This window comes from Bos indicus, chromosome 1 (assembly GCF_029378745.1).
Source record: "Bos indicus isolate NIAB-ARS_2022 breed Sahiwal x Tharparkar chromosome 1, NIAB-ARS_B.indTharparkar_mat_pri_1.0, whole genome shotgun sequence".
Lineage (NCBI taxonomy): Eukaryota > Metazoa > Chordata > Mammalia > Artiodactyla > Bovidae > Bos > Bos indicus.
Window position 1 is genome coordinate 122,618,732 of NC_091760.1, and position 25,950 is coordinate 122,644,681.

Consider the following 25,950-nt stretch of genomic DNA (forward strand, 5'->3'; position numbering starts at 1 on the left):
AGGAAAAGCAATGACTAGTGCCCCAGACTCCACACCATCCTGGCTGCTTTCCAAGGCTTCTCTCTCTCTCTGCTTGTGCCTTTTGCTTTTAAGGGCTGAGGGTGTGGAGAGAAGGGAACCCTTACATTGCTGGTGGGAATGTAAATTGGCACAATCACTAAGGAGAACAGTTCAGAGCTTCCTTAAAAACTAAATGTAGAGCTACCATATGACCCTGCAATCCCACTCCTGAGCATATATCTGGAGAAAAACATAATATGAAAGAATACATGCACCCTAATGTTCACTGCAGCATTGTTTATGATAGGCAAGACCAGGAAGTAATATAATTTTCCATTAACAGAAGAATGGATAAGGAAGATGTGGTACATATATACAATGGAATATTACTCAACCATTAGCAAGAATGAAATAATGCCATTAGCAATAATGAAATAATGCAGCCACGTAGATGGACCTAGAGATTGTCATACTGAGTGAAGTAAGTCTGACAGAGAAGGAAAAATGTCATATGAAATACTTATATGTGGAATCTAAAAAGAAATGATACAAATGAACTTAAAAAACAGAAAATGAACTTATGGTTGCTGGAGTGAAGAGATAGTTAGGGCATCTAGAATGGACATGTACACACTGCTATATTTAAAATGATAACTAACAAGTTCCTACTATATAGCAAAGGGAACTCAGTGTTATATGGCAGCCTGTATGGGAGGGGAGTTTGGGGTAGAATGGATACATGTATATGTATGGCTGACTGCCTTCCCTGTTCACCTGAAACTATCATAACATTGTTAATCAGCTCTACCCCAGTGCAAAATGAGAAGCTTAAAAAAATAAAATGGAGTCATTCTATAATTAGTTCAGGTCAGGCAGTAAACCAGAAAATTATACCCCTCACCACCTAAAAGTTATAGATTATAAAATAAGGAGTGTTGTTTATGAGGAATTCCACAGTTCACTGAAATGGGGGCCAGAAGGTTGTATTTCAGTCTGGAACTGCCATGAGATCCAGAGGAATGTGCCAGTTCCCCTCTTGACTCTGAAGGTCAGGAGGGCTTGGATGACTCCACTTTTCCACTCAGAGGATTCATGGCACTAGCTGAACTCACACAGAAAAAGGAATCAGTGGTGTTCATCTGTGTCTGCAGTGCTCTTGCTAAGTGGAGCTCTGACATTGCTCAGGTCAGGGAGCTCTTTTTGCAAATAATAACTGTTTACTAAAAAGTAATTGTCATGTTTACTTTCCATAACCTTGATACCAGCTTTTTAAAAAATATTACTATGTGTAAAAGCAAAAAATGCTTGTTAAAATAACTTTAACAAAAGTATATAAAGATGAAGTTTCTTACACCCTCCGATCCTATCCCCCAGTATTTAATCATATACTTCCAAACTTTTCTCTATGTTTATTCAAATATACGCATGTGTGTGTGTGTGTGTGTGTGTGTGTGTGTGTGTGTGTGTGATTTAGCAGTTTTTTTTGTTTGTTTTCTTAGGGACAAGGGGTGCTTGTTTATTTGCTTCCTATTTTTTCATAAGGCCATTCTGTAATTTGTTTTTTCTTAAATATATATTTATAGTAGGCAGTTTCTAAGTCAGTACATTTTTATAATGACTGTCCTATTTTGTGGATATACCAAAATTTGTTTCTACATTTCTGTACTGATGAATACTTGGATCTTTATACTGCTTTGCTATTAAAAATGATACTGCAAGGACAAAACAACTCAATTTCAGTGAGCACCATACAGCTTTCAACAGAAAGATTTGCTCAGGAAAGGCTGTCTGCTCTAACCTCTGCCAGGATACTGCAGGCCAAGAATTAAATTTTTAGCTCCAGGGTATTCTCTCTCTCAAAGATGTCATTTCTAAGTTAAGGGCAGTAACTAAGCCTCAGCTTTCCTGCTTGTCTCCTGAATGCCAAAGGATATTACTTTGAAGAGTGATAAAGAACAAGAGGATGACTGTAGTGCACTCAACTTTTCAAATGTGAAAACACATGATTGGTATAATTTACTGTCATCACATAAACATTAACACTATCATTATCTTATCAGTATTTGTAGGCAAACTCTTTCCATGGTCAAAGTTTTGGATCTAATATAAAGTCTTGCACTAAGAGATGAGTCTGTCTATTCTCGTCACAAGTTAAACTGCTTGGGGCTGGATGCAGGTCTGGAATCTTCTGTACAATGTATTTGACAGGTGCTCTTTGAAGCTTCTGGAATGTAGTAAGAATTAGAAGGTGACTGAAAATATGTCATCCTCCCCTGAAAATTCTAGTCCTTATTTTCAGCTCTAACACACTGAGATGCAAAATTACTTCTACATAGTTCAAATACTCTAAGCTAACTGGGTATCTTTTCCTTATTCCCAAATCTAATCTTTTTTCTGGACTAAACGTCCTCTGCTTTTCAAACAAAGTCATATATGCAGACAAACTCTAAGATGACTCTTTAAAATACTTTAAGTTCCACAAACCTATTTGAGATGAGGTCCCAGGAACTAAGTGATACTTCAAACACATTCTGAGCACTGCAGATTATAGTAAAACTAGGTGCCCTTCCTTGATTGGACACTGGATATCTCCTAGTGGAGACTGAGTTTACATCAAGACACATGAGATGGCTAAATCATACTGAGCATGGAGTCTTCTCAACCATTTAGATTTTTATTTATTTTGCATAAAGGCTAGAAGCTTACCAATTAGGGTTTTATTTTTAATAGATATAAATTGATATAATAAAAATGGAAGTGGACTTAAAATCAAAATATCTGGATTAAATCCCTTCAAAAATATTCATAAAGTCATTCAACAACATAGAGCAAACTTATAAATGTATTATTTAAGTCTCTCAGTTTAAGTTTTCTCGTGTTTAATTTGGGCTTGATAAAGGTTAAAGACAAAGTGTTTCAAAAGCAATTTATAAAGAACTGTGTGATCATTAAGTATGGTTTTTAAAAAAAACTTAAATGAGAACATTCATTAATTCTTTTTAATTCCATCATGTGAGTTTTGCCCAGCTATTTCTTTACTAAGAAACATTTGATAAGAGATAGAGTTAGCAATTATATTAAATATGCCTGTGTGTGTGTGGCTAAGTTGCTTCTGCTGTGTCCAACTCTTCACGACCCAATGGACTGTAGCTTGCCAGGCTCTTCTGTCATAGGATTCTCCAGCCATGAATACTGGAGTCAGTTGCCATGCCCTCCTCCAGGGGATCTTCCCAACCCAGGGATTGAAACCGCATCTCTGACATCTCCTGTATTGGCAGGCAGGCTCTTTACCACTAGCAACACCTGGGAAGCCATTTAAATATATGTAAACCAAAATTCCCCTTCACGGATCACAGCCTTGTGGCAAAGGGGCTTGCATAACCCAATGAAGCTATGAGCCATGACATGCAGAGCCATCCAAAATGTATAGGTCATAGTGAAGAGTTCTGACAAAATATAGTCCACTGGAGGAGGGAATGGCAAACCACTCCAGTATTCTTGCCATGAGAACCCCATGAACAGTCAAAAAGATATGTCTCCAGAATATGAGTCCTCCAGGTAGGAAGGTGTCCAAAATGCTACTGGGGAAGAGTGGAGGACAATTACTAATAGCTCCAGATGAAGCAGACAGGCCAAAGTGGAAATGCTTAGTTGTGGATGTGTCTGGTGGTGAAAGTAAAGTCTGATGCTGTAAAGAACAATATTGCATAGGAACCTGAAATGTTAGGTTCATAAATCGAGATAAATTGAAAGTGGTCAAGCAGGAGATGGCAAGAGTGAACATCAACATCTTAGGGATTAGTGAGTTAAAATGAGCAGGACTGGGCGAATTTAAGTCAGATGACCATTATATCTACTACTGTGGGCAGGAATCCCTTAGAAGAAATGGAGTAGGCCTCATAGTCAATAAGAGTCCAAAATTGAGTACTTGGGTATAATCTTAAAAATGACAGAATGATCATGGTTTGTTTCCAAGGCAAGCCATTCAATATCACAGTAATCCACGTATATGTGCCAACCACAAATGCCAAAGAAGCTGAAGTCAAATGGTTCTGTGAAGACCTAAAAGACCTTCTAGAACTAATACCAAAAGAAGTTGTCCTTTTCATATAGGGGATTGGAATGAAGAAGTAGGAAGTCAAGAGATAACTGGAGTAACAGGCAAGTTTGGCCATGGAGTACAAAATGAAGCAGGGCAAAGCCTAACAGAATTTTGTCAAAAGAACACACCAGTCATAACAAACATCCTTTTCTAACAACACAAGAGATGATTCTACACATGCACATGACCAGATGGACAACACCAAAATCAAATTGATTATATTCTTTGTAACCAAAGATGGAAAAGCTTTATACAGTCAGCAGAAACAAGACCAGGAGCTGACTGTAGCTCAGATCATGAGCTCCTTCTTACAAAATTCAAGCTTAAATTGAAGAAAGCAGGGAAAACCAGTAGGCCATTCAGCTATGACATAAATCAAATCCCTTATGATTATACAATGAAAGTGATGAATAGATTCAAGGGCTTAGATCTGGTAGACAGAGTGCCTAAAGAACTATGGAGGCAGGTTTGTAACACTGTATACAGACAGTAACCAAAACCATTCCAAAGAAAAAGAAATGCAAGTAGGCAACCTCAGTGGTTTTCTGAGGAGGTTTAACAAATAGCTGAGGAAAGAACAGAAGCAAAAGTCAGGGGGAAAAGGGAAAGATATACTGAATACAAGAATGTAAGGAATACTAAAGGAAATTCCCCAGCTTGAAGGGAAGTAAAAACAGACAAAACTTATCTATAAGAAAAAAATGAAGAGCACATTATTACATATTTGTGAATAAATGTGAAAACTATTTTTCACCTGTTAATAATTATAAATGACAATTGACTGCCTTAGGAAAACATAACATTAAATTCCATAGTTTATAATTTGTGTGCATGTAAAACACTATAGCAATGACATACAGGACTGAGGCACTGAAAAGTGCTTTGCAAATTGCTTAATTTTGTGTAAATTTTAAGTCTAAGCAGACTGTGGTAATGTAATAAAAAAACAGTAAAAAGAATAATACAAAGAGATGTAGCTAAGGAGCACTGAAAGTAGGATTTAGGACTACACTAAAGCCTTTGACTGTGTGAATCACAATAAACTGTGAAAAAGTCTTAAAGAGATGGGAATACCAGACCACTTTACCTCCCTCCTGAGAAATCTGTATGCAGGTCAAGAAGCAACAGTTAGAACCAGACATGGAACAATGGACTGGTTCCAAATTGGGAAAGGAGTATGGCAAGGCTGTATATGGTCACCTTGCTTATTTGATTCATATGCAGTGTACATGATGTGAAATGCCAGGCTGGATGAAACACAACCTGGAATCAAGATTGCCAGGAAAAATATCTATAACCTCAGATATGCAGATGACACCACCCTATGGTTGAAAGTGAAGAGGAACTAAAGAGCCTCTTGATGAGGGTTAAAGAGGAGAATGAAAAAGCTGGCTTAAAACTCAACATTCAAAAAACTAAGATCATGGCATCCAGTCCCATCACTTCATGGCAAACAGATGCAGAAATAATGGAAACAGTGAGAGACTTTATTTTCTTGGGCTCCAAAATCACTGCAGATGGTGATTGCAGCCATGAAATTAAAAGATTCTTGCTCCTTGGAAGAAAAACTATGATCAACCTGGACAGCATATTAAAAAGCAGATACCTTACTTTACTGACAAAGGTGCATCTAGTCAAAACTATGGATTTTCCAGTAGTCATGTATGGATGTGAGAGTTGGACCATAAAGAAAGCTGAGCACAGAATTATTGATGCTTTTGAACTGTGGTGTTAGAAAAGATTCTTGAGAGTCCTTTGGACTGCAGAGATCAAACCAGTCAATCCTGAAGGAAATCAGTCCTGTATATTCTTTGGAAGGACTGATGCTGAAGCTAAAGCTTCAATACTTTGGCCACCTGGTGCGAATAACTGACTTATTTGAAAAGACCCTGATACTGGGAAAGATCTGAAGGCAGGAGGAAAAGGGGACAACAAAAGATGAGATAGATGGTTGGATGGCATCACCGACTTGATGGACGTGAGGTTGAGCAAGCTCTGGGGGTTAGTAATGGACAGCAAAGCCTGGTGTGCTGCAGTTCATGGGGTTACAAGGAATAGAAAACGACTGAGCGACTGAACTGAAAGTACGATTACTACAAAAAAATAAGAGAATTTTTCATCCCCTGAAGGATTGGAGTTGGATCAGCACTAGATCAGGAATTTCAGAAAGACATAGGTTTCATCATTACTTTTCCTCTCAAAACTTGGGATTTGGGGCATATGCCTTACTTTCAATTGTTTCTTTATTCCTCCCCAAAGCAGTATGTTCCATGAGACACGTTTCACTCTTTAATTACTGGGGCTCGTTCATGTGACCACCATGGATGTTTGCATTAATAAACTCCATTTCTGAATCACTCTCATGAATTCAAAACAAAACTAACAGGTAGTATTAAATTTAGCTGTAGTTTTTGGCACCACTCTGTTTTATGCTTTCAATCTAACATTATTTCAGTATGTGGCTAATGTCCCATGTAATTACTACTGAGAGATACAATATGAATTTTAAAAATCTATTTCACACGCATGATTGCAACTAGCATACATAAAAGAAAAATGGAAAATTCCAGTACTCCACTCCCATATGCTTTCCCCTAACTAAACTTCTCCCATAGTGGGGGCACTGCCAAGCTCTCTTTAGAATTTAATCTAACTTACTTTTGTCCAGTTCTGTTTCTTTACAGTGTTAGGGACCCCCAGTTCCTGTCAGTGGGTTGTTTTCCTCCCCGTGGACCACAGATCTGAACCACTGTAGTTTGAAAACAATATTTGTGCCTAACAACAGTTAGAACTGGACATGGAACAACAGACGGGTTCCAAATAGGAAAAGGAGTACGTCAAGGCTGTATGTTGTCACCCTGCTTATTTAACTTCTATGCAGAGTACATCATGAGAAATGCTGGGCTGGAAGAAGCACAAGCTGGAATCAAGATTGCCGGGAGAAATATCAATACCCTCAGATACGCAGATGACACCACCCTTATGTCAGAAAGTGAAGAGGAACTAAAAGCCTCTTGATGAAAGTGAAAGAGGAGAGTGAAAAAGTTGGCTTAAAGCTCAACATTCAGAAAACGAAGATCATGGCATCTGGTCCCTTCACTTCATGGGAAATAGATGGGGAAACAGTGGAAACAGTGTCAGACTTTGTTTTTGGGGGCCCCAAAATCACTGCAAATGGTGACTGCAGCCATGAAATTAAAAGACGCTTACTCCTTGGAAGGAAAGTTACGACCAACCTAGACAGCATATTGAAAATCAGATATTACTTTGCAAACAAAGGTCCGTCTAGTCAAGGCTATGGTTTTTCCAGTGGTCATGTATGGATGTGAGAGTTGGACTGTGAAGAAAGCTGAGCGCCGAAGAATTGATGCTTTTGAAGTGTGGTGTTGGAGAAGACTCTTGAGAGTCCCTTGGACTTCAGGAAGATCCAACCAATCCATTCTGAAGGAGATCAGCCCTGGAATTTCTTTGGAGGGAATGATGCTGAAGCTGAAACTCCAGTACTTTGGCCACCTCATGCGAAGAGTTGACTCATTGGAAAAGACTCTGATGCTGGGAGGGATTGGGGGCAGGAGGAGAAGGGGACGACAGAGGATGAGATGGCTGGATGGCATCACTGACTCGATGAACGTGAGTCTGAGTGAACTCCGGGAGTTGGTGATGGACAGGGAGGCCTGGCGTGCTGCGATTCGTGGGGTCGCAAAGAGTCGGACACGACTGAGCCACTGAACTGAACTGAACTGAACTGAACAACAGCAATTAACAAATGCCATTTTTCTCTCAGAAAACATAAGCAACTCAGCTCCTCCATCTCTCTCTCCTGGCACCTCTTGCTTCCTCCCTCCAACATCAAACTGGCCTCCTCCAACCCTGTGGAAAGGAAAACAAATGCCTGGGCCCCGCGCCCCAGTGTTTCCAGCCAGCACTGCATCGCCAAAGCCAAGTCTCCAAGCCAAAGGGCTGGGGGGTGGGACAGATGCAAATTAACAGGGTTCTTACGAAAGACTGTTTTTTTTTTTTCTTTCTTTCCTGGACTCCGAAATCTCTGTCTGGAAGCCCTGCCTCACAGGTTCAAGAAAGTGCCTTTCGGATTACAGGCCGCTGTCGACTTGCTCTTATCTCTATCCTCACCTCACAGGAGAACGGAGACAACTAATATCTTCCTCATTTTTTGCGCCTGGTCTTTTTACTTGCTAACAGGCTCCAAGCCGTGGCCGCGCCTCTAAGGACCGCTGGCCCCGGCTGCGGAGCTCCCAGCGCAGGGGCGGGGCGGGGCGGGCACTGCGGGAGGGTCCCTTCCCGCACCCCGCCCCCGGCCCGCGCCCCTCCCCGACGGGACTCTTTGGGTTTTCGTTTCAAAATCCTTCTCTTCCATTTCCCTTTTTCCGACCCGCCCCTTTGTCTTCCTCCGCGGATAAAATCAGACCCTGGGCCCGGCGTCCCGGATTCAGAGCGAACGGCTGGCCGGGCGGTGAGTGGGGCCGGGCGGACGGAGAGCGGGGTCGCGGGCGCCCAGAGCAGAGGTTCGAGGCCAGCGGACTCGACGGCGCGTGGCGTCCTGGGCTCCATACGCCCCGCGGCGCATCCTGAGGCGGTTTCCGAAGTTTTGGGCCGTCGGGAGGGAGCCGTCTCCGGCGCTGGCTGGGGGTCGCTGTCCCACCCCCCCGGGTCTGAAGTCGGCCGCCGTGGCCTTGGGACAGAGGCTTTGTTGGGGAGACGTTCCCTCCTGCGCAGAAGCTGCCCCGCTTCACTGCGCCCCTTTCCTGCGTCTCCTGCGCGGGACTGGGCTCCGCTGGGGTCTCGGGCTGCCCTCCCCGCTGCTCCTCACAGCGCTGGGAACCCAGGTCAGGTCGACTCGCAGGTAAAAGGGTTTGTAGTCACTTCTGGACGTGCTTTTCTGGCAGAGGGACGGGAGAACCCATCACTTTTACATTCAGGTAAACTGGGGGAGAAAGAAATGGCAACCCACTCCACTATTCTTGCCTGGAGGATCCCAGGGACAGAGGAGCCTGGTGGGTTGCCGTCTATGGGGTCGCACAGAGTCGGACACGACTGAACCGACTTGGCAGCAGCAAACTGGCAGGCTACAGTCCGCGGGGTCATAAAGAGTCAGACAGCTGAGCAACTTCACTTCAAACTGCTGGGGGAGGGGGCTTGCAGGGTCTCAGGGAGCAGTTGCTTTGTTTCTATAGAATAAAACGTTTGTATTTCAAGACTTAGAGTTTTCTTTCGTTTGTTTTTCTGATCTTATCTTCTTTTAGGATCTACAATTTAGTTTTTACTCTTTTGTTGCATGTTTAGTAGGTATCCACTCAAACTAGTACAAGGATGAAGATACTATGCAGTAAGGTTTTCCCACCTTAAAAGGGTAAAGCTTTAGTATTTTTTCTTGGGTGTGACTACGTTAGGAGTAGAAGGATAACCTCCATCTGTCTATCTCGATAAACCTATCGTGGGAAAACTTGGAACACTAGCATCATTTCCAGGAAATTTGGAAAAGCAAAGAATGGTCATGATCATATCCTGTGACGTTGTTGTGTAGGCCAGTGAGGTAGGCAGGAGGACACATTAACATTCTGATTAGAAAAGAAGACACAAAATTAGCCCTTTTTACACATAATGCAGTTGTGTACCTTGAAAGCAACCTAAAATGTCATAAAAAAAATTTAATGAAGTGTCTAATTGCATCTAACTGCAATTTTAAATTTTCAATAGATATTATATATCTAAACTAGAATATAGATTAAAACAAAATAAGCCATTTAATTTGGCATGAAATAACTTGGAAAATGTATTTTTAAAGAGGCATAAAGCCCTAGAGACATAGATGAAAATATGCTATGTGAGAATGTATAGGTGAAAATATAGTAAAACACATTGTTCTAAAGATATAATTTCTCTGAAAGAACATATAAATTAAACAGCATCATAACCAAATTTGAGGGGGGGGATTGATTTCAAAACAACTGTTCAGCTCAAGTGGAAAAACAACTACATGCCAGGAAGATTTCAATTCCAAGGAAAGTGTACATATGTAAATGTGGATTTTTACTATAAAATAAAGGGTATTATAAAGCTATAATGATTTAAAGGCCGTAGAATAGGTAATAGATCTACCAAACAAGGAAACTGAAGAGACATATAAGAGTAGAAGGAAAGCTTACATTTGATAAGCATACTTCGTAAAGTCAGGGAATGGAGAAGAAACAACATTTAATTGATCATGTAGGACAATTAGGTATTTATTTGGGTAACCTAATAATAAAACTTGAACTTTCCCTCACTTTTAACATAGCAATGAAATGTAGATGATTTAAACAATTTAAGTCTTAAATATATGAAACCTAGAAAAGCTGAATGAGTATTTGTGAGTGTGGCATGTGGGAAAGCATTTTTGAGATTGGTAGAAAAACCTAAAGTCCACGTAGGGACATGATTCTTAACATTTGCAAGAAAAAAAAAACATACAAATGGCAATTGTTAATAGAAAAAGAGCTAATTTTCTAATATGCCTTGAACTCTCATTAAGGACTGAGGATGCAACAATCCAATTTGAGAACCGAAAGTATTAGCTTACTCAGTGGTGTCCAACTCTTTGCGACCCCATGGACTGTAGCCTGCCAGTCTCCTTTCTCCATGGAATTCTCCAGGCAAGAATACTGGAGTGGGTTGCTATGCCCTTCTCCAGAGGATCTTCTGGACCCAGGGATGGAACACAGGTTTCCCGCATTGCAGGCGGATTCTTTACCATCTGAGAATAAAGAATGTCAATTCAAAGTAAGAGAAACACAAATGACAAGTGGTAGAAAGACCCTCAGCCACGTTAACTATCAGGAAAATGCAGAGTAAGATAGTGTTTGCCTGTTGTGCAGATTTTGAAAGTGTGATAATTCTCTGACAATGTGATGAGAGAAATATACTCTTAGTGGAAATGTATTGATAAAACTTTTTTGTGGTGATAACAAAATTTTCAAATATTCATTCACTTACTGAAATTCATCATGCTCCTTCCTAAGTGTGCAAATAAATATATGTGTCAAAGGTGGTCACAGTAGGATTGTTGTTAGTAGAAAATTTGGGCATAGTTTTGTAACCATTGATTGGAATTTGGTTATATAATTTATTGTACATCTACAATGGATAATAATAGTTTAAAACACCTGTTAGTTCTAAGTGTTCTAAAGTGAAAATATGTCCACAGTATATTATAAATTGAAATGCAAACAGAAACAAACAAGTTGAAACACAGTATGTGTAAATATTTGTATGTCTGGATGTTTATTATATACATGTATGCTTTATCATGGTCTGAAATTGAACCTGCGATAGCTCTGAGGATGAATATATTATATGTATATTCATGTTCTGTTACATGGTTCTGTAATATATACATGTTTATAAATGAAAAGTAATATTATAATAGGAAAAATAATAGTAAGGATCCTGAGGGTATAAATGGTAATTTATGTATATAATTCCTTTATGGATATGTTGTCATTCAGTGTAGAAGAAATATATTTTCTATCACAAAGCTTTTCATTTTCTTTGCTCTATTTGCTTTCTCTTTGAATGTTCTCTTTCAGGTTCTTTCTTTGAAAATCCCTTCCTTTATCTGGTTCCTTAGTATTGATTGCTATGATTTCCTATAGGCACACAACTGAAAAGTTGAAAAGTTTTGCCTCAGAGATTTCACAGCCTGTTAACATTTTTATAAACAGAAAACATAGTAATTTTCACACCCTTTTATATTAAAGTAGCATTGTCCTAAAATCACTTTTATAGTACTCGTTCTTCAGGAAGAGAGAGACACTGTCCTTTAAAAAGGAAAGTATTTAAAATTAGACTTCATTTTTGTAGTAGTCTAATTCTTTTTGACTTTTTAGTCAAAAAAAATCTATGGCAAAAATGTAGTAAAAATTAATAATAAAGTTGAGAAAATATTCTTAAAGTTTTAATATTATTCAGATAAATAACATGAAAATAATTTAAAAAAAACTAGCGAACAGTAAAATGGGCACAGGACAAACAGGCAGTTCACAGAAGTGTAACTGAAAGTGACTTTTCAGCATATAATAAAAACTGCTCGAGATATGGAAAATAAACCTGAAATATTTCACCTTTCAGTTTGCAGTGACAAAACTTTTGATAAAACATAGTGTTAGGAAGGTAACACAATTTTGTCTGGTTTGTGAGCTGATTCAGATTCATGGAGAAGAGTTTTACAGTAATATCAAAAATGCTCAAAACTTTAGACAGGCAATTCTGCTTCCAAGGATTTAACACACAAATACACAGAGAAGTATATATAAATTTATTTCGGCATTGTTTGTAATGGCATACAATTGGGAACAGTTTAAATTTTCATCAAATAGCCTGTTGAACTGTGGTGTAGTCATTTAAAAAAAAATAAGGTTATATGAACTGAAGTGTAATCAACATCAAGATATTTTAATAAATGAAAAAGCAAAATAAGAAACAGTATATAGGAAACTGCCATTTGTATTAGAAGGTATCAGATAGTAGAAAATCTGCCTGCAATGCAGGAGACTCAGGTTCTATCCTTGGGTCAGGAAGATCCCCTGGACAAGGGAATGGCAACCTACTCCAGTATTCTTGCCTGAAGAATTCCATGGACAGAGGAGCCTGGTGGGTTGCAGGCCATGGAGTCCCAAAGAGCTGGACACAATTGAGCGACTAATGCACACACACACACATATTTGTGTTTGCTTAGAAAACCTCTTGGAAGACACAAAATGAAATGAGAAATGGGGTGTAGGTAGGAGGGATCCTTTTTGTGATATAAGTATATGTACTTTTGCTGATAATATTTTAAAATGGCTATTTTTGTACATGTAAGATTTCTTAGTATGATTTTATCATAGGTCCTATGACATCCTGTCTTGTTACAGTTTTTGACACTAGAAGACTAACCAAAAAATGACACAATAATATATTTTCTGGTAATCTTTCAGATATCATGATTGGCATGGTCATGTTTCCTAAAACATCATGATTATGTTACTCTTCTGCTGTTTCTTATACTCCAAGTAACAGAAACGTGCCTCCTCTGAAAATTAAAATAAAGAAGCTTGATATTCTCTTTTAGAAAGTTAAACTAATATGTTTGGTAAAAGTTATATATCAACTGTGACTATCAGTTTGCTCCCGTTTAATCAAATTCTTTTGTTTTAAAATAAAGCCACATAACCAACTTCTTCCTAAAATAAAGGAAATATCCTGTCATAGACTTTTTGTTTGGAAGGAACCATGATGAGACTAAAATAAGAAAAATATATAAAATATAAAAGCTTAATATACATTGATTAGATTTTGCCAACATTTTCATTTATTCATAATGAAAATAAATAACTGTTTACTATTGTATGACTGATTTCATGCACATATATAATTAAATATTTATTCCATGTTCTAGATTCCATGTATCTCTGGACACTTAAATTGTGTATTTTATTCTAAAATCACAGACCTAAGTTTATCTTGTTAGTGCAGGCGGGACACTTAAATTGTGTATTTTATTCCAAAATAACAGACCTAAGTTTATCTTGTTAGTGCAGGCCTCTATAATTGCTTTTTGAGTAAGATTGTTTCTTCATTCCAGTGCATGTCACAGCAACCTATTAAGTTGCCCAAGTATGGAATAGGAATGACCGAATTCTTCACAATTACCAGACTTTATTCATACTGTACCCACTCAACTATCCAGTCCCCTTGTAATCAAGAAACACATAAAACTAATCATCGCAGTACTCCACAGGAGCCAAGACTTTGGTTTCAAATCTATAGAGTATTGTGCTTGAAAGTGTGCTTAAGCTTTTCATCTTTGGTGAACCTGAGTTTTTAGTTAAAATCATTTTAAGAGAGTAGATTGTCAGTTCTGTTTTTCTTTATTTTTTTTCATTTCAGATTATAAATTCTGTTACACGTTTCTTATAGAAAAAAATTTTAAAGGAAATATGATTTGTATTTTCGCATGTCTCTAGATCTTAAATACTTTTTTAAGACAAAACTATCCATGTTATAATTATATGCAGATTATTATAAGCATTTTGATTATTTTGCAAATTATTTCTGACCATATTTTTTAAAGAAATGTGACTTTATAATGTTTCACTATAATGTGTCTTCTTAACTATTGTGCTGGATATTTATGTACTTTTCAGTTACTACTGTTTCACTCTGTACTACTTTTGTGAGAATAAGAATGTATCACTTAAAATCCTACAACAATATTTTGGATTTCTCTTTACCTTTAGAGGAAATTTACTTGGGTTTACAAATGAGGTTTGAGGGGAAAAAAACAGGTATTGTATTAGTAAACTGAAGGTTTAATTGAATTTATTAAGATGATGATTCTTTTAGAAGTGTGCTATTTTTGAGTGAGGGATAGACACATATAGATCCAAATTTGAGGGGGTGTGTGTCAGCGGGAGAGGGGGCAGTGAAGGATATGTCAAAACCACTTGGAAAATGGTTTCAAACCTCATAAACTTTTTGAAAAAGTCTTCTAAAATTAGTGATTCTCAGAGTGAACCAGCAGCATCAGCTCATCCTAAGTCATATTTGGAATAGTTCCAAATTTCTTTTATATAATTATCCACCTCCTCCTTGAAAATCATCATATTTGATTGCTGAGGTGCAGGACTTTGTGCAAGAAGAAACTTAGGAAATCAATTTGTTCAAACTTTTATACAGGTATACCTTCATTCTTGTCTGGGTATGTTCTGTATGTCACAAGTTCTATGAAATACTTGTATAGTTTTTCTTCAGTTTCAACATGATGAATATTTTGTAATTTTACACTGATGAGTACAAACTGTTATATTATTTGGGTAATATATGTAGCAAATTTGACTTTCTTAAATATTCTTGATAAGAGTGGAGTGCTTAAGACAAAGATATATCTACGTTCATTTTGAAAGTAGTAACATCAAATGAGTTAATATTTGGAAAATCCTTGTAGAAGCATTGCATATCCTCTTAATGCTTTTGAAAGTTTCTGCTAAGTACCCTTGAATAGTATTGTAACAAAAAAATTTAAAAAGACACTTGATTTAATGTCATAATCTAAAAATATTTATTTAAAAATATCTTTAACAACTTGATCCAATTTAAAAATCTACACAGAATATCCTCTTTAGGTTTGTCTACAGAAGGTGTTAATTTTCATTTCAAATGTAACGTCTCATTTGTTTTTGAGTTATTTTAATGTTGGAAGTTCATGTACTTATAAAGGTGTTGAAAGAAGTTTTCCCAGTGGAAAAGAAGTAAAACATCTGCGCATTTGATCATGTCCCTGTTTCAGGGTATCATTTTCTTAGTTGTTTATAATAGGTACATAAATATATGTTTCTGTACTTGATTAATTAAATATGCACAGTAGAAATGATATTTAATTCCTTTACTTAAAAATTATATTTTCACCCCCAACATGAGGGAATAGAGAAAATGAGAAAATGTTGGGGAATTCTGTAACTCTTACTGAGCTGTAGGGATTCCTCTTTCCTTCTGCTTTAGCCAGGATGGCAGGACTTCCCTGGACTCTGTCCACTTGGCAACTGCTACTGTGTGTCAGGCTGCGTTGAAATAGTATTACGTCAGGAATACCAGAGAAAAATTAGGAAACTGATTCTGGTTGGAGAGTGTTTCCCGTTATGCTCGTCCTCTCCCAGGCTTGAATGCCCAATCATTCTGTCTAAATTAACTACATACACCAGTATGTTTACTGAATCTGACCCAGATCTGGAACATGTGACCTCTGAAGAATTTTTTTCCTCTGGGTTCATGAATCATTTCTCTCCTAATTATACACATATTTCAAAAACCTTACAAAAGGGAAGTTGAAAGGGAGCTCAGTAGAGGAGCCTGTTTTCATTTTAGAGGGAGGGTACAGTAATCAGTGAGTTGCAGAAAGTAATTTTCAGTCCATTTAGAATATTAACCTGGCCTCTGATGATGGTTTTGAACAACCCTTTACCCAGTTTATAGAACTGTGACCTTAATTGGATTATTTAAACTCAAGAACTTCTGTTTCCTTACCTATGTAATGAAAATTACAATCCATCTCAAGCAATGTATGCAAAGTTCCTAAAATCTAATAGATAATTAGTAGTTGTTATCTAAAATTGAAACCCAATGACACTATTTTATGTATATTGTATTAGTTCATTTGGGGGATTAATTAGCTCTTAATAGCGTACTACTGCTTTAAAAATGCTTTAAATACTCTCTAAAAAATATTAAGATTTTTCACTTAAAAATCGAATTTTCTATTTGGCCTCATTCAAGATATTCTTGCTTCCCTGCTGGCTCGGTCGGTAAAGACTCCACCTGCAATGCAGGAGACCTGGGTTCAATCCCTGGGTTGGGAAGATCCCCTGGAGAAGGGAGTGGCTACCCACCCCAATAATCTTGCCTGGAGAATCCCCCTGGACAACGGAGCCCGGCAGGTTACAGTCCATGGGGTCGCAAAGAGTCAGACATGACTGAGCGATTTAAGCACACATACAAGATATGTTTAAATTGAAGTGTAAAAACAGTTATTTGCTTGAGAATTTAGAAACATGACTTGTTTACCTAGGCTTCCCTGAGTACATATTTACATATATAAATATGTGTATAACAGGTAAACAGTTTATATGTCATGTGTTTGGTATATAAAATACATATTTAGTATATATAAATAATTTAACATAGTTATCACTACATATAAAGTTGTAGAAATAGTATGTGGTCAAGAGAATTACATTTGTAATTTATATGATGAGCACAAAAATATAATACTATAGACAATACAAAAGTGACAAAAATGTAAAAATTTAGGGGAGCTGAAAGTGAAAGTGGAGAGTGAAAAAGTTGGCTTAAAGCTCAACATTCAGAAAACGAAGATCATGGCATCCGGTCCCACCACTTCATGGCAAATAGATGGGGAAACAGTGGAAACAGTGTCAGACTTTATTTTTCTGGGCTCCAAAATCACTACAGATGGTGACTGCAGCCATGAAATTAAAAGACGCTTACTCCTTGGAAGGAAAGTTATGACCAACCTAGACAGCATATTCAAAAGCAGAGACATTACTTTGCCAACAAAGGTTCATCTAGTCAAGGCTATGGTTTTTCCTGTGGTCATGTATGGATGTGAGAGTTTGACTGTGAAGAAGGCTGAGCGCCGAAGAATTGATGCTTTTGAACTTGGTGTTGGAGAAGGCTCTTGAGAGTCCCATGGACTGCAAGGAGATCCAACCAGTCCATTCTGAAGGAGATCAGCCCTGGGATTTCTTTGGAAGGGATGATGCTAAAGCTGAAACTCTAGTACTTTGGCCACCTCATGCGAAGAGTTGACTCATTGGAAAAGACTCTGATGCTGGGAGGGATTGGGGGCAGGAGGAGAAGGGGACGAGAGAGGATGAGATGGCTGGATGGCATCACTGACTCAATGGCCGTGAGTCTCAGTGAACTCTGGGAGTTGGTGATGGACAGGGAGGCCAGGCGTGCTGCGATTCATGGGGTCGCAAAGAGTCGGACACGACTGAGTGACTGATCTGATCTGATCTAATCTGATCTCCATGTGAGTCAACTAACAATCAGAAAGCTTTTAAAGAAAGGAAATTTTAGAATATGCAACCTCCTTTTTTTTTTTCCCAGAGAAACCGATGTGTAAAATGCATATATCCTATAATCCTTCATGATCCAGGATCTGTCTCTGCTCAGTCATGTCCGACTCCTTGCAACACCATGGACTGTAGCCCGCCAGGCTCCTCTATCCATGGGATTTCCCAGGCAGAATACTGGAGCAGGTAGCCATCCCTTTCTCCGGGAATCTTCCCAACCCAGGAATGGAACCTGCATCTCCAGCTTGGCAAGTGGATTCTTTATCCCTGTACCACCTGGGAAGCTCATCTTCTTCCTGACCTCTATTTACATCTCAAGAAATCTTGTTGCAGAATTCTTTTGTAAAATGAATTCTTCACCTTCTTCATTCCATTTACTAAAATACATAAACTGACTCAGTTTAAAATGTACAGCGAACATTTTTATTATCCATGGTAACATTACATATGAATTAGTCTCTATAATCCACAAAACTTTTGCTCAGCCAAAAGAGATTAATATAAATGTACCACCATTACTGTAAAAACATTTCAAAAGCCAGAGCCACCCAATTAAAATGAATTTTATATTCTGAAAAGTAGCATATCTGAATTAGTTGTTTCTGCTTTATGATTTTATTGTCTGTCACCAGAATGCTGTGCCTTACAGAAACAAAAAGCTCATTGAATAGTACATACAGTTGACCCTTAAACAACACAGGTTTGAACAGTGAGGATCCACTTACATGCAGAATTTTTTCACTAAATAAGAATTATAGTAGGGCATTATTAGAAGTTAATTGAATCCAAGGACAAACGTGAACCAGGGACAAAAGGACAAACTATAAAGTTATAGGTGGATTTTGGACTGCTGAGGGTCAGCACCTTGAGTCCTCATTGTCAGAGTCAGCTGTATTGTTCTACTTTCAGCTCTGTCCCACCTCAAAAATAAATATTGAAGAGTTTTGGTGTGGAGGAAAAGCAGGCAGCTGCACTGGGTGAAAGAAAGGCTCGGACAAAACAGTAACATGGTCTAGCCTCGGGAACTGGATTGCCAGTCTGATTCTGCCTGAACTTCTTATTAACTGTACAGTGTTGGAGAAAAGTGAAAGTGTTAGTCACGTAATTGTGTCCGACTCTTTATGACCCCATGGACTGTAGCCTACGAGACTCCTCTGTTCATGGAACTCTCCAGGCAAGAATACTGTCGTGATTTGTCGTTTTCTTCTCCAGGGGATTGTCCCAACCCAGAGATTGAACCCAGGTCGCCGAAGTTGCAGGTAGACTCTTTACAGACTGAGCCACCAGGGAAGATACAAAGAAAGAAAGTGAAAAGGCTTGGAGAATATCCCTTTAAAAGAAAAAAAAAAAAAGAAGTTTATTTATTTTTGGCTCTGCTGGGTCTTCGTTACTTCATGGCTCTTCTTTAGTTTCAGGGAGTGGGACTACTATCGCTCTGGTCCATGGGCTTCTCACTGTAGTGACTTCAGTTGCGGAGCATGGGCCCATGGGCTCTAGGGCTGTCCAGCTTCAGTAGTTACAGCACGCGGGCTCTGTAGTTTTGCCTCCTGGGCTCTAGAGCACAGGCTCAGGAGTTGTGTGACACACGCTTAGTTGCTCTGTGGCATGTCAGATCTTCCTGGACCCAGGACTAAACTCGTGTCTCCTGGATCGGCAGGTGATTCTTTACCACCGAGCCCCCAGGGAAGCCTGGAGAAGAGCCTTTTTAATAACGTCTCTGTGCCACAGGTTTTCACCTCTATTTTAGTATCTCTTCTATAAAGCTTTCTATGAAAATACTATTTGTAAACTTCCTATGAAGATGTTTTTAAAGTATTTTTTTGAATACAAGTTAAAGATAGAAAGGGATCAACAGTAGTGGGTGATCTGATTTGATATATTGGCTACACAAATAATAATCAGTTTTTGGGCCTCCGATGCCGGGAGCCGGTGAGGCATTCCACTCGTGACAAAGGTCATGAGGAAGGAGGCTCGGCATAAGCAAAGGCGGGATCGAGCCTCAGGAGTCCGCCCGGATATTCTCGAGCATCTACCCCCCCAAAAAAAACCAGAGTCTGCCTGCTTTATTGCTTTGTGCTCTCACCTCTGAGTTTACTGGGGGCTGTCCCCTACCACCATCTCGCTCTCTCTGTCAAAGAGTTAACTTACAGCTCCAATTAATAAAGTTCCTGGGCAATTAGGAGTGTTTAAATCCAAACCCCTCAGATGGTTCTCTAACTCGCCTGACAAGTTTACCCGGACTCCTGCAGCTATGCATACGATTGTTTACAGTCTCCTAGCCTCCAGAGGCACGGGAAGCTTAAGATATTCAAATAGCTTAGAGCCTCTCAGAGAGTTAAAAACTGTCAGAATAAACTAGTAAAGGATTTCATTGATGAGTCAATGCTTGTTGCCAAGTTTTCACATCCCCTGAACTGTATCCTTGAATATGTATTAATTAATAGTTGGTATATAGAAAAAATAAGTAGTGGCCTTGGTGTTAGTAACTTTAGACCCTTAAGGTAATAAATTCTTTCCTTTGTTGTAAACCCATTACACATCCGCCCTATGGGAATGCAATTTTATCTTCGGAAAATGGCGCCAAACCTTAAAATAATTACTCTTAGAGAAAATAAGTCTTTGTTGATAAGTCCTTGTCAAGAGTCATAAAATGTTAGTAGGCCTTCTGGCCAGAAGATGATGTAAATCACCTAAACCATTTGTATACGATAAATTTGCAGGAAAGAAATCCTGGTTTTTGATAAGAATCAAAGACTGCTGACTTTGCATCCCCTATTATCCTCTATGTGTAACTTAGGGTATATAAGCCCCTGTTGAAAATAAAGCTACAGGCCTTGCTCACCAATGCTTGGTCTCCCCATGTCATTCTTTCCTTTAACTTCCGGCTGAAGTCTCCATCTGGAGCGTGGATATCCTCTGCGACCACTTATTTGCCTGGGCTTCTAAGACCCACTCGAGAAGGTGTCTAAGGTGGGGCACCTTCCGCTATTCGAGAGGGCGCCTGCGGCCTCCGTGGTCAGAGCTAACCTGGTGTCACGGGTTATATTGATTTTCCGCGTAAACCAAGCTACTCAGCCTCTTTTCTCCACTGAATTTTCCTACTGAGCTATCCTCATTCTATTATTCTTTATATCTCTAATTAGCATATAAATAGTCGCCTAAGCCGTCTCTCCTTCGAATACCCTGGATCAGCTGGGGCTGGTCCCCAGCACTCCAGTCCTTTTCATCCGTCAATATAAAGTTAAGAAATGTAAAAAAAGAAAGCAAAAGAACACATAATACATCTAGTGAATTTACTGCAAGAATCTAGTTAAACCCTAAATGTATATGATTTGGGGTGGATCAGAGGCCATGTTTCTGGATGCCTCTGTCAAGTATGATTTGAACTAATTTTTTTTCAGCAGTGATTTCAAGGAGGCTACCCCTAAACATGTGTGTTTAGATTTTCTTTCTTTCAAAACAGTAGTTACCCAGCTATTACAATATTCAATCCAGAATCCACAGGTAAGCTAAATCAGAGACAATGCAGCTGTTGCTTTTAAACCTCCAATATGGGGCTGTTTCTCTAGGCAGCCATCAAATTTACACTTGTCTTTATTTTGCTTTGTTTGAATAAATTAATAGTAGTTTAATATGACATAGGGTCTTCCCCAGTGGCTCAGGAGCAGTAAGTATTTAAAGGGTCACTTACAAAAGGAAGCATTAACAATTCTTTTGAATATAAGTAAAAGTTCCTGAGTACTTACTATTTTGTAATACATTTGAATTCAGTTCAGTTTAGTTGCTCAGTCGTGTTCAACTCTTTGCGACCCCATGAATTGCAGCACGCCAGGCCTCCCTGTCCATCCCCAACTCCGGAGTTCACTCAAACTCATGTCCATCGAGTTGGTGATGCCTTCCAGCCATCTCATCCTCTGTCGTCCCCTTCTCTTCCTGCCCCCAATCCCTCCCAGCATCATAGTCTTTTCCAATGAGTCAACTCTTCGCATGAGGTGGTCAAAGTATTGGAGTTTCAGCTTTAGCGTCATTCCTTCCAAAGAACACCCAGGGCTGATCTCCTTCAGAATGGACTGGTTGGGTCTCCTCGCAGTCCGAGGAGCTCTCAAGAGTCTTCTCTAACACTACAGTTCAAAAGCATTAATTCTTTGGCACTCAGCTTTCTTTACAGTCCAACTCTCACATCCATACATGACCACTGGAAAAACCATAGCCTTGCTAGACGGACCTTTGTTGGCAAAGTAATAGCTCTGCTTTTCAATATGCTATCTAAGTTGGTCATAACTTTCCTTCCAAGTAGTAAGCGTCTTTTAATTTCATGGCTGTAATCACCATCTGCCATGATGGGAGATGGGAATTTTTGGTGTCAGCCTAAAACCCAGCATAAGGTCTTACACATGGATGCTGGGCAATACATGATAAATGACTGAATGACAGCATTTTTTAAACTACATTTTAATACAGACATGTATTCTTGGTCTCTACCAGTTAGTTAATTTTACCTAGTGAAGTGCATACTTGTCCACGATTTACTCTGTTCCAGGCAGTGTGTTAAGTGCTATCCGAATGTAACCTTGGTTAGTCTTCACAACAGTTTGTAAGGTGGATCCAACTGTCCTCATGTCCATGACACACAGGAGGACTGAGGAAGAGAAAGGTCACAGAGCTATCTGTCTATCTGGGATTAATCTGTCTGAACCACTATCCATACTGTGTGAAATATGCTGGCATACACAGTTTACCAGCTACCCAGGCTTCTACCCTCCTCCACGTATCCCATCTTGTGTGCAAAGGATATCACCCCCTAAAGGTTATATATTAAACCTAAATAGGGGACTGTGATGGCTTCCTAAGTGGCTTAGCAGTAAAGAACCCACCTGCCTATGCAGGAGATGCAGGTTCGATACCTGAGTAGGGAAGATCCCTTGGAGAAGGAAATGGCAACCCACTCCAGTATTCTTGCCTGGGCAATCCCATGGACAGAGGAGCCTACCAGGTTACAGTCCATGAGATCACGAAGAGTCAATCACGACTTAGTGACTAAACGACAAGGGGACTGCGATAGACGGACTAGGACTTTGCAAGAGCTAGCTGTATTTCCTGCCGCTTCTCAGAAACTGAACAGACAGAAATTTCAGACTACTCAGAAACTGTATAGACAGGGACCTCTTGCTTTCTTTTCTCTCTTCTCACAGCAGAAGGCACTGGAGGCAGGCAGAGCCCAAGGTTTTAGATTTCATATGCAGGTTTCCAAGCCTTGTGCCTAAAGAACTGCAAGATTCCCATGTGCCTAGAGTCTCTCTTGCCAGGAGACTGACAGATTCTAGTAAATTGTTGTTTAGTTTCTCAGTCATGTCCTACTCTGCGACTCCATAAATAGTAGCCCACCAGGCTCCTCTCTCCCTGAGATTCTCCAGTCAAGAATACTGGAATGGGTTGCCATTTTCTCTTCCAGGGGATCCTCCCGCCCCAGGGATCAAACTGGTGTATCTTGCATTGGCAGGTAGATTCTTTATCCCTGTGCCACCTGGGAAGCCATTCTGGTAAATATTCAACTGTAAAGAGCTGCTGGTCTTTTTTCAGTTATGTGATTGAAGTTTCAAATATCCCTGGTATGGCTCTAGGGCTTGTGGTTTTATTGAACTTTGCTAGTATGTCACTGTTTACAAAGGTGAAATTGCAGAGTGAGCATATAAAACAGCTGCAGTGTTTGTTACAGCAAGCAGTATTCAGGAAAGTGCTCTTTGCTGTGAGATGCCGTTTAAGATATCAGGGCTGCCTTACACAGCCGCAAACCAGCTTCCCCAACCTCATCCTACCGTGTCTCCTTTCCCTGTTAATTATATTTCACTTGGCTTCAAATTCCCTCTAAGTAACCTCAGCCTAGAAAATGCCAAGGCCTTTACAATTAAGAGATCTGTGGACCGTGTAATGTTAGCCTATTATGGAGACACAGCTCAGTTTTCTAATTTCCATTTGATAGAAAGCCAAAAGTCAGCCTTTCTTCAACTTATGGCACTTTTTCGCCTTGCTGAGTGAGACGTATGAAACAATTCAGTGCATTTTAAGAGAAGATTAAGTTTAGCAACATTCCTGATTGTACCAGTTGGACATTATCCTGCCTTATATAACATTCTTGATAAAAACCATATTGTAAAGTTTCCATGAAAGGGGAGAGAATTTAGAGTGGTGAAAAAGAAACCATTGGCTCAAAGGAGGGAGGAGGTAAATTCCATGAGTACCTGCAGCTTGTGAGGCAGTGTGTAGGTATACTTTACTTTAAATGGATTGATATCCATTACTTTTAAAAAACATTTTTACAGATTTAAAATTTTTTTCAAAATTGGTATATTTTTTCAAGCTGTTTTTCAATCACTCAAATCACATTTGAATGCTAATTTCTGCCTGGTGTGGTTGAGAACTGTTATTTTTCTTTACACTGTAACAACTCGAACATGCTTGGTCAAAGGTTTCACCCGCCTTGTGTTAAAAGTACAGATTTCCAGCCCGGACTCCAGAGATTCTACCTCGCTTTTGTCATCCAGAAATGCATATTTTTTTCCTTTAAGTTTTTTTTTTTTAACAAAGATGTTTTTATTTTATTTATTTTGGCTGCAGCACTCAGCTTATGGGATCTTCCTTCACTGGCCACATGCTTGGCAGTGAAAGCATGGAGTCCTAACCACTGGACCATCAAGGAATGTCTGTCCTTTAAGTTCTTTTTGTAATAAAATTGTTCAAATTTGTATCTTCACTTAGCTTCAGCACTTGTTAACATTTGTCATTTTGTGCTATGCTATGTACCATTTGCTACTATAGACAGATGGATGGATGATAGATGGATGGATGGATGAATAGGCAGCTGGATGGATAACTAGATAATTTAGCCCCTTTTCACTAAGGCACTCAATAATCTGTTCTAATTTCTTTCTGTCACATATCTTTGACAGCAATCCCCGGGTTTAATATAGAAAGGAACAACATATGTTTAGTTAGAAATTTACACTCAACATACACCTGTCACATGGTTCATCACAATAATAAAGAAGTACTTTTTATTGTGAACAATGTCATACATACAAATATGCAAATTTAAACATACATCAGTTCAGTTCAGTTCAGTCGCTCAGTCGTGTCCAACTCTTCGCGACCCTATGAATCGCAGCACGCCAAGCCTCCCTGTCCATCACCAACTCCCGGAGTTCACTCAGACTCACGTCCATCGAGTCAGTGATGCCATCCAGCCATCTCATCCTCTGTCATCCCCTTCTCCTCCTGCACCCAATCCCTCCCAGCATAGAGTCTTTTCCAGTGAGTCAACTCTTCACATGAGGTGGCCGAAGTACTGGAGTTTCAGCTTCAGCATCATTCCCTCCAAAGAAATCCCAGGGCTGATCCCCTTCAGAATGGACTGGTTGGATCTCCTTGCAGTCTATGGGACTCTCAAGAGTCTTCTCCAACACCACAGTTCAAAAGCATCAATTCTTCGGCACTCAGCCTTCTTCACAGTCAAACTCTCACATCCATACATGACCACAGGAAAAACCATAGCCTTGACTAGACGAACCTTTGTTGGCAAAGTGATGTCTCTGCTTTTGAATATGCTATCTAGGTTGAACAAAACTTTGCTTCCAAGGAGTAAGCGTCTTTTAATTTCATGGCTGCAATCACCATCTGCAGTGATTTTGGAGCCTCAAAAAATAGTCTGCCACTGTTTCCACTGTTTCCCCATCTATTTCCCATGAAGTGATGGGACCGGATGCCATGATCTTCGTTTTCTGAATGTTGAGCTTTAAACCAACTTTTTCACTCTTCTCTTTCACTTTCATCAAGAGGCTTTTGAGTTCCTCTTCACTTTCTGCCATAAGGGTGGTGTCATCTGCATATCTGAGATTATTGATATTTCTCCCGGCAGTCTTGATTCCAGCTTGTGCTTCTTCCAGTCTAGCATTTCTCATCATGTACTCTGCACATAAGTTAAATAAGCAGGGTGATAATATACAGCCTTGACGTACTCCTTTTCCTATTTGGAACCAGTCTGTTGTTCCATGTCCATTTCTAACTGTTGCTTCCTGACCTGCATACAGATTTCTCAAGAGACAGGTCAGGTGGTCTGGTATTCCCATCTCTTTCAGAATTTTCCACAGTTTATTGTGATCCACACAGTCAAAGGCTTTGGCATAATCAATAAAGCAGAAATAGATGTTTTTCTGGAACTCTCTT

General features: G+C 39.3%; 1 protein-coding gene across 3 annotated transcripts in view; it reads left to right on the forward strand.

Moving 5' to 3' along the window:
- The first annotated feature begins 8,418 nt into the window (after window positions 1-8,418).
- Window positions 8,419-25,950, forward strand: part of PLSCR4 (phospholipid scramblase 4) — a 42,431-nt gene continuing 24,899 nt past the window's right edge. Inside the window, exon 1 of one of the 3 annotated variants that reach the window (XM_019961215.2) lies at window positions 8,419-8,573. The gene's annotated coding sequence lies outside the window, so the exon portion shown is untranslated. The other 2 variants (XM_019961234.2, XM_019961225.2) reach the window with 2 other exon arrangements.